General features: G+C 43.7%; 1 protein-coding gene across 1 annotated transcript in view; it reads left to right on the top strand.

Annotated features, from left to right (window-relative positions):
• Positions 1–51: 51 nt before the first annotated feature.
• The window catches only part of Slc24a3 (solute carrier family 24 member 3), a 482,375-nt gene continuing 468,351 nt past the window's right edge, over positions 52–14,075 (top strand). The window contains exon 1 of the mRNA XM_005365499.3: positions 52–117. The gene's annotated coding sequence lies outside the window, so the exon portion shown is untranslated. The remainder of the gene's footprint in view (positions 118–14,075) is intronic.

Below are 14,075 nucleotides of genomic sequence, written 5' to 3'. Positions count from 1 at the left end.
ACCGCGCGCGCGGCCGTCGCCGCCGCCGCCGGAGGGACCTTCTGCTGAGCCAGCTTTGCTTCCTGGCCTCAGTGGCGCTGCTGCTCTGGTCGCTGTCGAGCCTGCGAGAGCAGAAGGGTGAGTGCTCGCAGCCTTCCCCGAGTGGGCGCTGCGGCTCCAGCGGCTCGGGCTCTGGGGCGCTCAGCGCGGGGTGGCTGCGCTCGGCTCTGGCCACACCGAATAGGCACGAGGACACCCAGGTTCCTCGGAGGGCTGGGGAGGAAGGGGTCTGGGCTCTAAGAGTGCTGCAGTGGAGGAGCGACCAGCCCCCCGTAGGCACCCTGAAGACCTTTACTTGTGACTCTTGCCTTCTGCTCCTTTCCCACAGTCTGAGGACTGGTGGTGGCGGTGGTGACAGGGAAGAACCCTTTCACCACCAGGGCCAGTAATAAAGTTGTCCTGGCAGCAATCGGTACTTGTGCATGTAATCAACCACCTGTACTCCTGGCTTGCTGAAGGCTTGCAGGACTGGCTAATCGGCTCACTCCCGGTTCTCCACGTGTTCTCCACACAGTACAGGTGGAGTGGGCAACAGAGAATACTCCTTGCCACCGTTGCGGTACGAGAGCAGGTGCTGGTAACTTCGGACGGGAGAAAGTGATAGCTACCCAAGCTGGGGTTTAGTAATGGGCATTTTCTCTTAAAGGGTCGCTCAGCAGGAACCCACGAATTTTTTTCTCAGGGCTGGTTTGCTTCCTTCCCCGGACTTGAGCTGTTGAGCTGGGGATGGACCAGTCTGTGCTATCCACTTTTTCCTGGTGCCTTGGCTGATGGTGCACGCGGGCGCGCATACACACACACACACACACACACACACACACACACACACACACGAGACTTCGTTCTTATTTTTGCCCTTGGCTTTTCTAGAGCTAAAATAGACATTGAAGAGAAATGTGCTTGAAACAGTTGTCTGGTGGAAACCATTTGGACTCTGGGATGCAGCTGTGTAAAAGAACAAACTAACCCCACGGAAAGGAAAGACTTGGGAGAAAAGCAGTTGTAAAATGATTTTGTACGCTGGCTTTTCAAGTGTCAGGGTTTTTGGGGAAGCAGACAAGTAAATGGTTGTAGGTGGAGTAAAACAGTTACAGTTACGTGCTGCGCTGTTAAGATAGACACGGATCTGATTAGCGTTGCTTTGAAGCGCACAATAAAGGTGTTTTGGTAGTGATGGTGACATTTTAAAAGATGCCATCCATCAAGAGAGGGACTTCCCTCACACTGGCTCATGCAGTGCTACCTGGTAAAACTCGAGGGTCATTCTGGACTTCGCAGATCTCTCGAGAGACTTCATCATATATGGTAATGAGAGAGAGGCAGTCCTGGTTTTCAGTGAAGCCCTTGACTTGATGACTCTCACCGTGGCTTCTGAATCTTAGATTTTTCTGGCCCTGGGTGCTGACACGAGGGAGGGGCTGTTGGAATGAAGTGAGTCTTCTCTCCAAGGGCAGATTCAGATCTGCTAAGCAGTGTCCACTGACTGTCACTAAGAGTGAAAGCCAACAGATAGTTTATGCCTCCCTTGGCAAGAGCTATTTCAAGTCAATTACTTGGTGGCGGTTTCCCTACAGGTTGGGGCCCTGTGAATGACAGGCTTCTCAGCACTTTCCAGGACATAAAGGACATTGTTTTTGTTTTTGTTTTTTTTCCTGGGTGGTGAATGTGACCCACGCAGTGAAAGTTGATCAGCTGCAGGGGGCTTCAATTCCTTACCCCCACCAGGAGCTGGCTTGTCTGGGCTGATAGGGTAGCACGCAGTGTAAACTTGGAACCTGACTTTCATTTGGAAGTAGTTGCCCTGACAATGACGTTTCTGCCCAGGTGCTACTGACTCAAATTTTGTGCCGTAGCATGACCCCCATCTCTACCCTTTTTTTTATTTATATTTCATATTCTCGCTCTCGCTGTCACTTCCTCTTTAGCCCCCTGTCGATGTCTAGTGCAGGGACTCCTGATTCCCAACCCTGGGAAGACTTAGCTGGGAGAAACCCAACAGTTCTAAGGACCCTGTTACCCAGGCTCTGCTTTTCACCTCCACCCCCAACTCCATGGCTTGCTGGTCCTCATTGTGTCTCTAATCACCTTGCTTCCATTAGATGCTGCTTTCAGTAGGGGAGGCCCAGCCGTGTTGCAGCAGCAAGGCATAGTTTTCTTGCAAGATAATTTTAAGCAAATTAATTGCTGCAGGGGGATCTTCCGCTGGTATTTTGCTTGGGGATTGCCATTCGGCATCAGAAACATCGGAGTAGTGACACCCCAAAACTCCAGGGCCACTCTATATAATATCCTTTCAGCGTGGGCAAAAGGTTCATCGTTTTACCCCATTTTAAAGACTCTGGGACTCACCATGGGCAATTAAGTAAAGTCACATAGGAACCAAGGAGTGGAGGGACAAACCAACTTGAGGGGACCTGACTCTTTGCTCCCAGTTATGTTCCTTGCTTTGGGTTGCAGCACTGGGATGGTTGTTTGGTCATGTGGGTGTATTGTCCTAATGACCAAAGGCAATATTTTACCTTTAAAGGCATGTGGTTTTTGTTAAAGATAGCAAGATACCCCCTCCCAGAGGCCTGTTTCCTAAGAATCCCCTACCCTTTTTTTTTTGTTATAAAAGGATAGTTCTTTTTATCAGAAGTAGAGGTGTGTGAAAGTTATGTTATATAATGTCTAACATTTCTAGTCATGAAATTTGGGATTTTTTTTTTGATTTCTCAGTAAATCCAGACTTGGTTACATACTGAAAAGTTCAGTTCTATTTTGCAAAGTCTTTTTTTTTGTGTGCTCAGTATTTGGTCAGAAGTAGTATATCAAAGAATCCATAGTGGTTCTTTTTTTTTTTTCTCCTGTGTAACTAGGATGTGAGGATTGTTTAATTTAGGTCAGGAAGAGTTGGTGCTGAGAGGAAGAGAATTCTTAATTCTGACTACAACAAAAGCAATAATAATAGCAGCTACAGTTTGGGCATCTCAAGTGCCAGGCACTGTGCCAAGCATACCTTCTGTGCATTTACCTCATCTGCAAACACAGGCCTCAGTCTTGTGAGCCTTCAGCAGGGGAGACACAGGCCCCAGGTGCCCTATTTAGTTGTTGCTGATGAAGATCTTCTTTTTGATCTCTGTGTTCAAAGCCAATTTAAATAAGGTGTTAGATTTGCTAATGAGGGTTTTCATTTATTCTTGCCATGAGAATGGATTACTTTCGTATACATTGAGTGGCTTAGAAATGTTTCACTTTTTTTTTTAAATATAAACTCCATGGCCATCTTTCTCTAGAGGTAGGGGTTCTAACACAGGAGCAGTTATATACATCATCTCTTGAAAGTTCTAAGGGTATAACTAAGAAAAAAATAAATATTTGCACACATACACATTAATAGATTTGAAAAGACCACAACTTAGGAGTATATATATGTATATATACATATATACTCTATATATACATATATATAGAGATGGATATATGTCAGTTACTATCACCTTTTAACAAATTAGCCCCAAACTTGGTATCAAGTTTAAAAAGTTGTTTAACTTTTTTTGCCCATGGGTACTTCAGTTCAGGAATTTGATGGGCATGTTTGGGATGGCTTTTCTCTACTTCATTATGGCAGAGGCCTTGACTGGGAAGAGTGTAAGACTGGGCAACATGACAGTGGATTTGGAATCATCCGAGACACCATCACTCCCATTTATAAGGGTTGATGTGGATGTTGACTAACACACGCATGGTCTTTCCTTGGGGCTCAGTTTGAACTTCCTCAGAGCATGGCAGCCAGGTTCCAAGAGATAGCACCCCTGAAAACAAGGTGCTTGGTAGTCTTATGGTCTAGCAGAAGCCACAGAGTGCTGCTGCCGTGGTGGCCTTCTGCTGGTCAAGGCAAGAACAAATGCCACCCAGGTTGAAAAGGGTGAGGATGTGGAGTCACCATTTTCTCAGTTTAATGGGAAATATGATGATTGGTATATTTGGAAAAACTCTGGAGATTTGAAAGGACCGTAACTTAGGAGTGAGTGAAGGCATTTCCCAAGGTAACCAGTTGTGAGTACAGGAAGTATATACACATAACTTGTATGTAAACATTTGTATGTACACCCATGTGAATATACACTGCACATACATGCACATGCATAATATTTTTTGAAATGTCCTCCAATCATGAGAATATTGACCTTAACCTTATTTGATGTGAAGATGAAGATAACTTTGAAGGAGGCGGCACAGTGTGGATGTGAAATGCATATTGAGAGTCCATCTTGGCTTCCATGGAATTCCACTCTTCAGAGGATTTGGGGTGCAGCCTGCAGACTCCCTCACTTCAAGTCTCCTTTAGCCTTCTCTTTTCTGACTTCACTTGGACTTTTCTGTTGCTTCACAAGGGTGTACGACCTTGCTGGTCCCAGATTTCTCACATGTGCTGGTCCCTCTGTCCTGCTGTGTCCACCACCACCTCACTCTGCAGTGACTCAATCCTTCTGCAAGGCCAGGATCTCCTGGACTACATTAGATTCCCCGCTGTGTTCTCTGAAAACACTGCTTTCAGTTGATTATATTTATCAAAGTCGGCAGCTATCTGTTTGTTTGAGTAACATTCCTCTTCATTGGGTTCTGAGCTCCAGGAGGTCAGAGACCCTGTGATCTATGCTGACATCATTCACCCCCATCACCCAGCCCATAATAAGAGCTCGAAATATTATTTGTTATAGAGAAGTCCTTTTGATTTCTGAACTTCAATGCTTGTGATAAAAATAACAAAACAAAACCAAAAAAAAAAAATCCACCATGTTTTAGGGCCCTACTTGCTGGCATATGCTTATTTTTATAATTTCTGGTCCTGTAAATTTGATGTTGTTGCTCTTTTTTTTTTTCTGTGGTGAGTACCAAGCTGAAAAAACGTGGCAGGCTCTGCACAGTATCACTTGGATGGTGGTAGGATTTGAACCTGGGGACGCCTGTGTCAAGGTTGCATATGGATGCATTATCCAGCATTGGCAGAGAGGAACCCAAGACAGGGAATCACCCTGCCTTTTTCAGTCCGCCGAGGAGTAAGGAGTAACAGAAGGCTGGCTTCATAGAAGCAGTATTTTAGAAACACGTTGCTTTCAACCTTTTCTATTTTCCGCACAAACATATATAGAAGTGTTTCTCTCCTCCTGCCTTTTCTTAGCTGCTCATCAACCCAGATTTTTCTCAAAGATTTCCTCTCCTCAGAAGCCTCGAATCCTTGTGGGAAGAGGGAAGATTTTTTTTTTTTTACCCTGGAGGGTTGGCAAAGCCAAAAGAATTGCAAAACTAGCTATTTGCTGAGCATTCCAGGGCCTGGTGGCAGCTGGCTGATAGAGCAGGACTTTGGCAACTCTCGCTTCTATAAGGAGTGTTCCATGCGCACAAGGAAAATCTTTGTGTATGTGTTTGGGTAATAGAGACTACAGAGACTGTTCCAATGGGGAAACTGAGGTCTAGGGGAATTAAAAAAAAATGTTGCCGACGTCACACTGCAAGTGGGTTGTGACCTCAAGAGAGGGATTTGAGGATTTCTGATTGATGGCTATCAGTTTCTGATTCTGTAGAGTTTATTTGACAGCCCGTTTTATTCATTGCTTGTAATAGTTTTAAACAAGGTTCTGCTGTGTAGGATCTGAGACTGTGAAGTACTGAGGACTCAAGTGGAGGAAGGTTTGCCATAAGCCAAGAGGGTGATGGGCTATGGGGCTTCCAGCATTCCGCTTGCTCTTCTCTCTGTCTGCTCCTGCCTTGGGATTAGCTATGCTCCTCCATACTGTTGCTAATGTTGGGTGTCACCAATCTTTAATGGCTTCCCTGCCCCATTACCATCCCTGTTAGCTCTCTTCTTGTGAAATTCTTCTCAGTGGATTCCTTGGAAGGAGACCTTCATAGGCTCCCAAGGACATCAGATGTAGGGATCTCTGCCTATGACTCCCTTAATCAGGCATTTTGCTAGTTGTTGGGGTTACAGTGGTATCTGAGATAGACACCCAGTATTGGCCTTTGGGATTTTTGATTAGCGGGCACCGAGTAGCTATTTTTGAAGAATTTTGGAGATATGAATGAGAAATCCTGCATGCCCTGGAGGAGTATATGGTTCTTTAGAGGCGCTGAGACCTGGAAAACAGATGGAAACTAGTTAGAAAGACAAACTCCTAGAAAACTGAGAAATACTGTGGGCAGGTAACAGACAGAGATGCCACTGTAGATGGCCAATAACCCCAAATAACATTTTTCACCCTGAATTATCAAGTGGGAAATTGGAATTTAAAAATAATGAGATGTCATTTTTTGGATAGATTAGCAAACGTTAATGGATCCAAGTGTAGTTGACTGCAATATGGAGGCTGTGTGGCTAAGCTGTTACTGTTTTGAACCACATACATGCTTATGGGATTAGAATAGCCCCATATATTTTTGAAGCCTAGGTTAAAAACTCAGAGAACCTGGATACAAATGTGGACCATGGAGCTGATTGGCCATGGCCCTTTAAAGCCTGGAGTTTAGGATTAGAAAGGAACCCTGGGGATCAGGATAGACCAGCGCTGGTTGCTTATTTAAACCATGCAATTTAGCATTCATTCTTTGCTTTTCAGTAGCTATGTATTCCTGAGAGGATGGGCAAATAAAATCAGCTCAGCTGCTCCCCAGTTTGGAGAATTTCCCATCTGTAGCTTTTGCAGTATTGACAGCATTGCTCTTCATTTTCCCCATACATGCCTCCTTCGTTCTGACTGAGAAAGGGACATTTTTACTTTAGCGACCTGCTCCGCCACCAGAATTTAAACCCCTGGAGGACGCGAAGGAACAGAGGGTAGTAGAGAGGCCTGGTTGGCCAGGCTGGCATTGCACATCCACACCAGGAGGTCAATAGTGCCATTTTCTAGATGGAACAGGAAGTGTTCACTTTTGGGTAGTTTGACTTAGTGAGCTGATGGGACAGGAAGCCGACAGTTGAAAATCGGGATTATCAGCAGTTGCCGCCACAGATGAGGACTTGCGAGGAGTATACCAGAGGTGAGAATTGTCTCTCTGACGAGCTCGTGTTCCTCAGTCTGCAGTGTCACCTAGGGAACTCTGCGCTTCACTTGGGTCTGAGTCTTGCCCAGAGATACTGATGAAACACCCTAGGGTACGGTGTGGACATTGCGATGTTTTCTTAAGGGTGACGCAGTTGGTGCCAGTGTGCAGCCAAGACTGAGCCTGCTGGGGTAGGTAAACGTGCAATATTCATTGTATTATGGCTATGTAGAGGCCCAGTGTCGCTGAGCTGTGAAATACACTGAACTCAAATTTTCTCTTCTGGATGTAAATCAATATTCTTCTACTTGGTTTTCTAAACGTTTGCCACAATTTCACTCCAAACTCTCTTCCCCCGGCCTCATCTCATCTTCGTATGTACAATGGCATTACGTTCACCATTGGGGTTTCTCTGGGAAGTGATCTTCATGCAGATTCTTCTGGCTGTTTCTTGTCTGGTCAGGTTACTTGGGAAGTCTGCTGTCCAGCTGTTGTCTTGCTCCCCCCCTCCCTTCAGCTCTGTGCCGTTCACATCTCTGAGCTTTCCCCTGGAAGTTGACTTCCTAGAAGTCGCGTATGCGTCTCTGCTCTGTGCTGTTCACGTCTCCGAGCTCTCCCTTGGAAGTTGTCCTCCTGGAAGTTGCGCATGTGTCCCTCTTGGCTTAAGCCTGCAGCTGTTGTTTTGGGGTTCACACATGCCAGGTGCCTCTGGAATAAGGCAAAGCAAGCCTAGGTGTGAAGCCTGGTATGTTTGAAGCTGTGATCCTTCTTCTGACCCATGGGTCACGTGGATTGGGCTCATAACGTAGGTTATGCACCTATAATCCTAGAATTTGGGAGGGCTGAAGCAGGAGGGTTATGATTTTGAGGCTAGCCTTAGATTTAAAATAAAAGGAAAATAATTTAGGGTGGGCCCCATTTTCTTTGGGGCTCTGAAGATGTTGCTTGTATATCTTTCTTTCAATGATGCCTCTTGGAAGTCTGGTTCTGTCCTGGTTTTTAATTGTTTTTTGACTCCGTTTCCTTTTTCTAAGACATTTGCTTTGTTCCTCCTGTGTTATTTGTTCCTAGAGTCAGTGAGTTATATGACCAGTATGGTTCTGTGTCTGTCCATTCCCTTCAGATTCTTCTGATCTGAAAGTGTGTGTCCCACAGGCCCACTATCTCCCGCTCTGTGATATCTTCATCCTTGCTTGCTCCCTTTCTGGGTTGTCTGTTGTTGTATGCCTGAGTTCCTGGAAGCATCCCCTCATTTACCTTCATTTCCTACTCCTTTTACCCTTTGGACTGGGCTTTTCTTTTTTTTCTTTCTTTTTTTTTTTTTTTGAGATAGGTTTTGTTATCCACTCTGGCCTTGGATGCATGATCCTTCTGCCTTAGCTTCTCAAGGACTGATGTTACAGTTACATGCAATTGTCCCAGACATTTGGTGTGATTTCTATGCATGTTATCTATATATTTATTTATATTAATACATGCAGGTATTTTGACTACATATATGCTTGTGTATCACATGTGGTCCTGGTGCCTGAGGAGGCCAGAAGAGAAGTGTGGATCTTCTAGGACTGGAGTTCCAGAAAGTTTGAGCTGTCACATGGGTGTTGGGAATCCAACCCAGGTCCTCTGGCAGAGCAGCCAGTGTTTGTAATCTCTGTACCATTTCTCCAGCCCCTCTACATTTTTTTTAAACCAAGAATTCCCCACTCCTTAAAAAAAGAAACCTTCATTTAATTAGTCATTATTGCGTGGGTCTGCCTGTATGATGTGTGTCGGGCGAAGCGTGCACGTGGAGCCAGAGGAAAACCTTATGGCGTTAGTTGTCTGCCTCAACTTTCACTGGGTTCTGAGGATCTCACTCAGGTCACCAGGCTTGCACAGCAAGTACTGTCATTCACTGGACCGTCGTGTGGCCCAGGTTTCCTACTCTTACACTGGCTTCACCTCCCAAGAGCTGCATCTCCTGTGGGGATTACTTTAGCAGCTCCTTATTTTAGCCATCCGCATCATCTCTCCCACCTCTGAGTATGCACACATTCATTTTGAAGAGTCCCTTTCTTTCTGCGGACTCCTCTGTAAGTGGCTCTTGTCCACCTGTGTTGTTCCATTTTCCTTACCAGTGTCTTTAAATGTCAGACACTTTGGTGTCTGCACCTCCCTTGTGTGTAGGTGAGGCTGTTGCAGAGATCATGGCAATGGCAGAGGAAGGACTTGTTGGTAAGTGTCCCTAGGAGCTCATCTGACTGGGTCATGTCACTGGGAAAGACTCTATGTGTCTTGTTTTCCATCTTTGTCAGGGGTTAGTTGGATTTCCTAGAGAAAGATCACTGTGTCCTGCCATCAGATGGTGACCTGTTCTCTCAGGGAGTCCAGTGGGAGAAGAGGTATTTCTTCAGCAATGAAGAGCACTTGCTCTGCCTCAAGGACTTAGGTCTTCCCTACAGTGACTAGGAAGGGGCTCAATAACTTATTTGTTGACAGAACCCAGGCCATCCCACATGATTTAAATCAGCTTGCCTCCTTCCTCCCTCCTCTTCCTTTTCAATTTTAGCTACATATGGAAACTAAGGATAGGGAGTAGGAGGAATGGAAAGTCTTTTTTAATTGAAATTTTTTATTGAGTGAATTGCAGATTCTCATATAGGTGGAAAACAAAATACAGGACTCTCCATTGTAGTGTTTTCTAGTTAACCTCACTGTAATATTTTGCAAAATTGTGACATAATATTATTAGTAGGATGGTAGCATCAATCCAATCTACCTTTCTCACTTGGATTGATTCTTTTATTATGTATGCATTTGTGTGTGTGCATGCACGTGCGTGCGTGTGTGTGTGTGTGTGTGTGTGTGTGTGTGCACGTGCACGCGTGTGTGCATTTTGGGTTCTACAAGTTTAATAACCCATGTGGATTTGTGCATCTACCGCCAACCATCAAGGTATTGGAGAAGGGTCCCTCTAATGACAACACCGTCCATATCTTTTAGTATAAAAGGACCAGTGGCATTAAGTAATTGATAACCACCTACACTCAAATAACATCAACTTAAAAATCGTGGTTTTAAGAATGAAGGAAAATCACCACCAGGACTATTATATTCTGTACAAAATTTTGATTATACATTGGGGCAGAGAAATAGTCACCAAGTTCGTTTACATTTGAGAACTGAAGATGTGGACAGCCTATGTTTGCAGAGTCAACGCTCTAACGTATGGAAAACTGAACTGAACACAAAGGAAAGTTTATGCTTGGTATGCGGAGGGCTTCTTTGATGGAAAGTTATTTCTGTCATTTGTGTCATATTTCTGAATGAAGGATGCATAAAAATGGCTTCTTCAGATAGATGGATCATTCGGGAAGTTTAGCCATATAAGGCTTCCATACTGCTTTCCTTGGTATTTGTTTTCTGGAATATTGACGTGGAGGCACTCTTGGGGCGACTGAGTCTTAATGTCTGATTTTGTTAGAAGTGACATGAAAGAAAATTGCCAATTTCACTCTTTGCTTGAAAAAAAAAAAAAAAAGAATCCGCTTAAGAAAACACAGCACAGTTAAGGGAGGGATCTAATGAACGAAGATCAACTTTTGGCAGATTGTCTCACATTCGGAAATGTTACTGAAGTGCTGGAATCTCCTGGGAAACTTTCTGACATTCGGGAGAGTCAGTCCATGGGAAAAAATGGGGAGTCACAGGGCGAGCCGCTTCGTGTAGCAAGTGAGGAGATGCGGGAGGCTGGAGCACTGGCGCTCGGGACACTCCTTACCATTGTTCCACGCACGTCTGTCTTGATGTAATCAGGAGGATAATGGGCTCTTTGGAAGTGAGTGGCCTGGGTCGTCTTCTTTCTTCTGTTTTTCTTGTTAGCAATGTTTGAACGTATAACTTTCCAACTTCATTTTGTCCTTGATATCATGCTTCTGGACCTTGCCCCAAACACTGGTTGCTAAGGATAGCTTCCTAGGACCTTAGAATCATAGTATTTGGAAAACGATCCACGGTCTCTGGAGTAGGGTTTCAGGTTGATGTTTAAAATCACGGGTAGTTTTGGGCTGTGTACAGCGAGTAAACTCATCGCACCCACTTTAAACAAATCTAGGCAAATTCAGATCAGCCTCATTATTTTCTAACATTGTGATGTCATTTCCTCCCTTCAATCTGTCAATCTTGACATCAAACCATATATAATGGATTAGATCTTTAGTTTTTTTTTTTTGTTTGTTTGTTTTTCGAGACAGAGTTTTTCTGTGTTTGCCCAGGCTGTCCTGGAACTTGTTTCTGTAGTCCAGGCTGGCCTCAAACTCAGAGACCTTCCTACCTCTGCCTCTCAAATGCTGGAATTAAAGGTTTGTACCACCACTGCCCAACAGATCTTTAAATTCAGAAAAAACTTATCTATCTATCCAGTATGTGTGTATGTATGTATATATGTATGCATACATGTATGTATACATGTGAGTACATGTATGTATGCATGTGAGTACATGTATGTATTCATGCCACAGCATAGTGGAGAAGTCAGAAGACAGCTGGGAAGTTTGAGTTTTCTTCTTTCAGGCTTAGAGGCAAGTGTCCTTACCCACTAAATCATTTTGCCGGTCCCTACATTGTTTTTAAATAAAAAAATTAATATGTTTTAATTTTAAAATTGCATATGGTAGAACTGACCGACAGTCAAGATACAGAGAGAATGTCACTCTTCCTGTAAAACTCTGAATTGTCCCTTAGTAGTCACGTCTTCCTCTCATCCATTACCCTGACCATTGTCTGTTATCAGAGCATTTGAATTTTTAAGAATGTAGCCAAATGTAATGGCAGCACTAGGGAAGGGTAGACAGAAAGGCTGTGAGTTTGAGGCTAGTTGAGGCTAAATAGGAAGATTTGCCTCAAAAGGAAATAAAAATTATTATTATTTTTTTTTTGCAAATGGAATCTAAGACTCTAACAGTTTCTTTCTTTTTCGTAATATTATGACTTCACTTAAGTTGCCTTTGGAATCGGGATCTTGCGCGTCCACTTCTTTTGGCTGAAGTAACATTTCATTTGCAGGTATTGAATACTTTATTCTGTTCCCCGTTGTAAGGCACTTGGTGGCTTTTAGTTTGTTTATGAATGAAGATGCTATAATACTCAGTTCTTTTCCCTACCATATTACCATGGCTGGATTCTTTAGTATGTCATTTGAATAGTCACCCATGACTTGTCCTGATGTTAGAAGGGAATATTTAGTCGTAAACTGTTAAGCACAATGTTTACTATAGTATTTTCATAGTTATATATGTTATGATGTGAAGGAATTTCATGTCTAATTTTCATTTGGTGAGAAGCTCCTTTGTAAAATAAGGGATAGGTATGGAAATTTGTCAGAATAATTGCCCCTCTAATTTTTCTCTTGGACAGTTGATAGTGGTTATACAGAATGGATTGTGTGGAATGGCTTTTGAACACAGATCCAGTCTTGCACACCAAGGAGAAGCCGCAGTAGCTCAGGAAATGGTTTTGCAGTTTACATTTCTTGGATTTGAATTGCTAAAATTTTACTGAGGACTTTTATGTTATGATCGCATGAGAAAATGGTCTGTGATTTTGTTTCTTGGTGCTGTCTTTGTCTGGTTTTGCTGTCGGGACAATACTGGCCCACAGAATGAGTTGGGAGATGCCCCCACCACCACGCTTCTGTCTGCTAGAAAAGATTGGAATTGACAGAGCCTCCCTTTTAGCTTGTCATCAGCATTTCTTCATGACTTTAAAGTTCCGATATGATTTAATGTCTGCATGATGGTAATAAAGTTGCGGGGTTTTTTTGTATGTGAGAGAGAGCCTTGCTGTGTAGCTCAGGTTAGTCCTCTTGCCTCCGCCTGTGCGTGCTGGAGGAGTTGTAGGTGTACAACTGTCACAAAGCTCTAGATGCTTCTGTAAATATTATGGAAACCAATGTTTCTGGAGTCCTTAGCAGGCTGGGGACTCTGTTCCAGATACTTTTTATGTCTTAACTTCTTTGGCCTCACTGAATAATCCTATGGAATGGGAAAATTCTTCTCTCTGTTTCACAAGTAAAGGAAAACAGGACACAAAAATTGAAGCAAATTGTTGAAGCTTAGGGTTTTCTGTGTCTTAGATTAGAACCCAGACAGTCTGATTCTCCTTGGATTGTTCCGTGTCATACCTGATTCATTTGAGTTTCTTTTTGACAACATTTTATTTTTTGGATAGGTCCTCACTCTGTAACCCTGGCTGGTTTGGAACTTGACCTCAAACTCATAGAGCTGCCCTTGCCTCTGCCTTCTGGTTGGTAGGATTAGAAGTGTGCACCCCTGCACCTGGCTTTTTTTTAGGTCTCTATTTGGCAGCACGAGGTATTTTCCATGGGTTTTCTATGGTGAGAGTCTCGTACAGAAATCCTTGCCAGTATCTGACAGTTTCTTTGACTGGACTCTTAGAAACAGTATTTCCTCATTAACGGACATGTCCTTTGGAGAGGCTCATAGTTCCTGCTCTGTCAGCTTCCAGGAATGTGAACAGGTTTGAAATCCCCACAGCCATGCTTGACAGCTTCGGATTCAATGTCCACTTGCCAAAAGTGAGAATGATAATTTTGTGGGGGTGCGTTTCTTCGGCACTGGGAGTCAAGCCCCAGCCTCGTGCAGATACAAGGCAAGTGCTCTGTCACTGAGCTCCAGCCCAGCGCTTACATAGTTCCCATTCAGTTACTGTAGAAGAATGGACCCTCACCACTTTTGTTTGCCTTTCTCCTCTGTCTTTCCTCCATTATATCACTTTCTTTCCTTGTGGAAAAGATTTCTTCATGGGTAATCTCAATTTTCTTTTTTCATTGGAGGAAAATCATTCCAGGTCAGGGTTGTTGTAAGTCTATGTTCCCACACTCAGGCCTGCATTTCTACCTAGGGAGGTAATCACTTTTTAAATGATAAAGTGTAAGAGTTTTATATGTATTCTGTGTATCCTATCCTCTCGGAAGTCTTTGTGGCATATGGGTATCATTTTCATCCAGCTCAAAC

The sequence above is a fragment of the Microtus ochrogaster genome, unplaced genomic scaffold, assembly GCF_000317375.1.
Source record: "Microtus ochrogaster isolate Prairie Vole_2 unplaced genomic scaffold, MicOch1.0 UNK3, whole genome shotgun sequence".
Taxonomy (NCBI): Eukaryota; Metazoa; Chordata; class Mammalia; order Rodentia; family Cricetidae; genus Microtus; species Microtus ochrogaster.
This window is presented reverse-complemented; position numbering and strand designations above follow the sequence as displayed.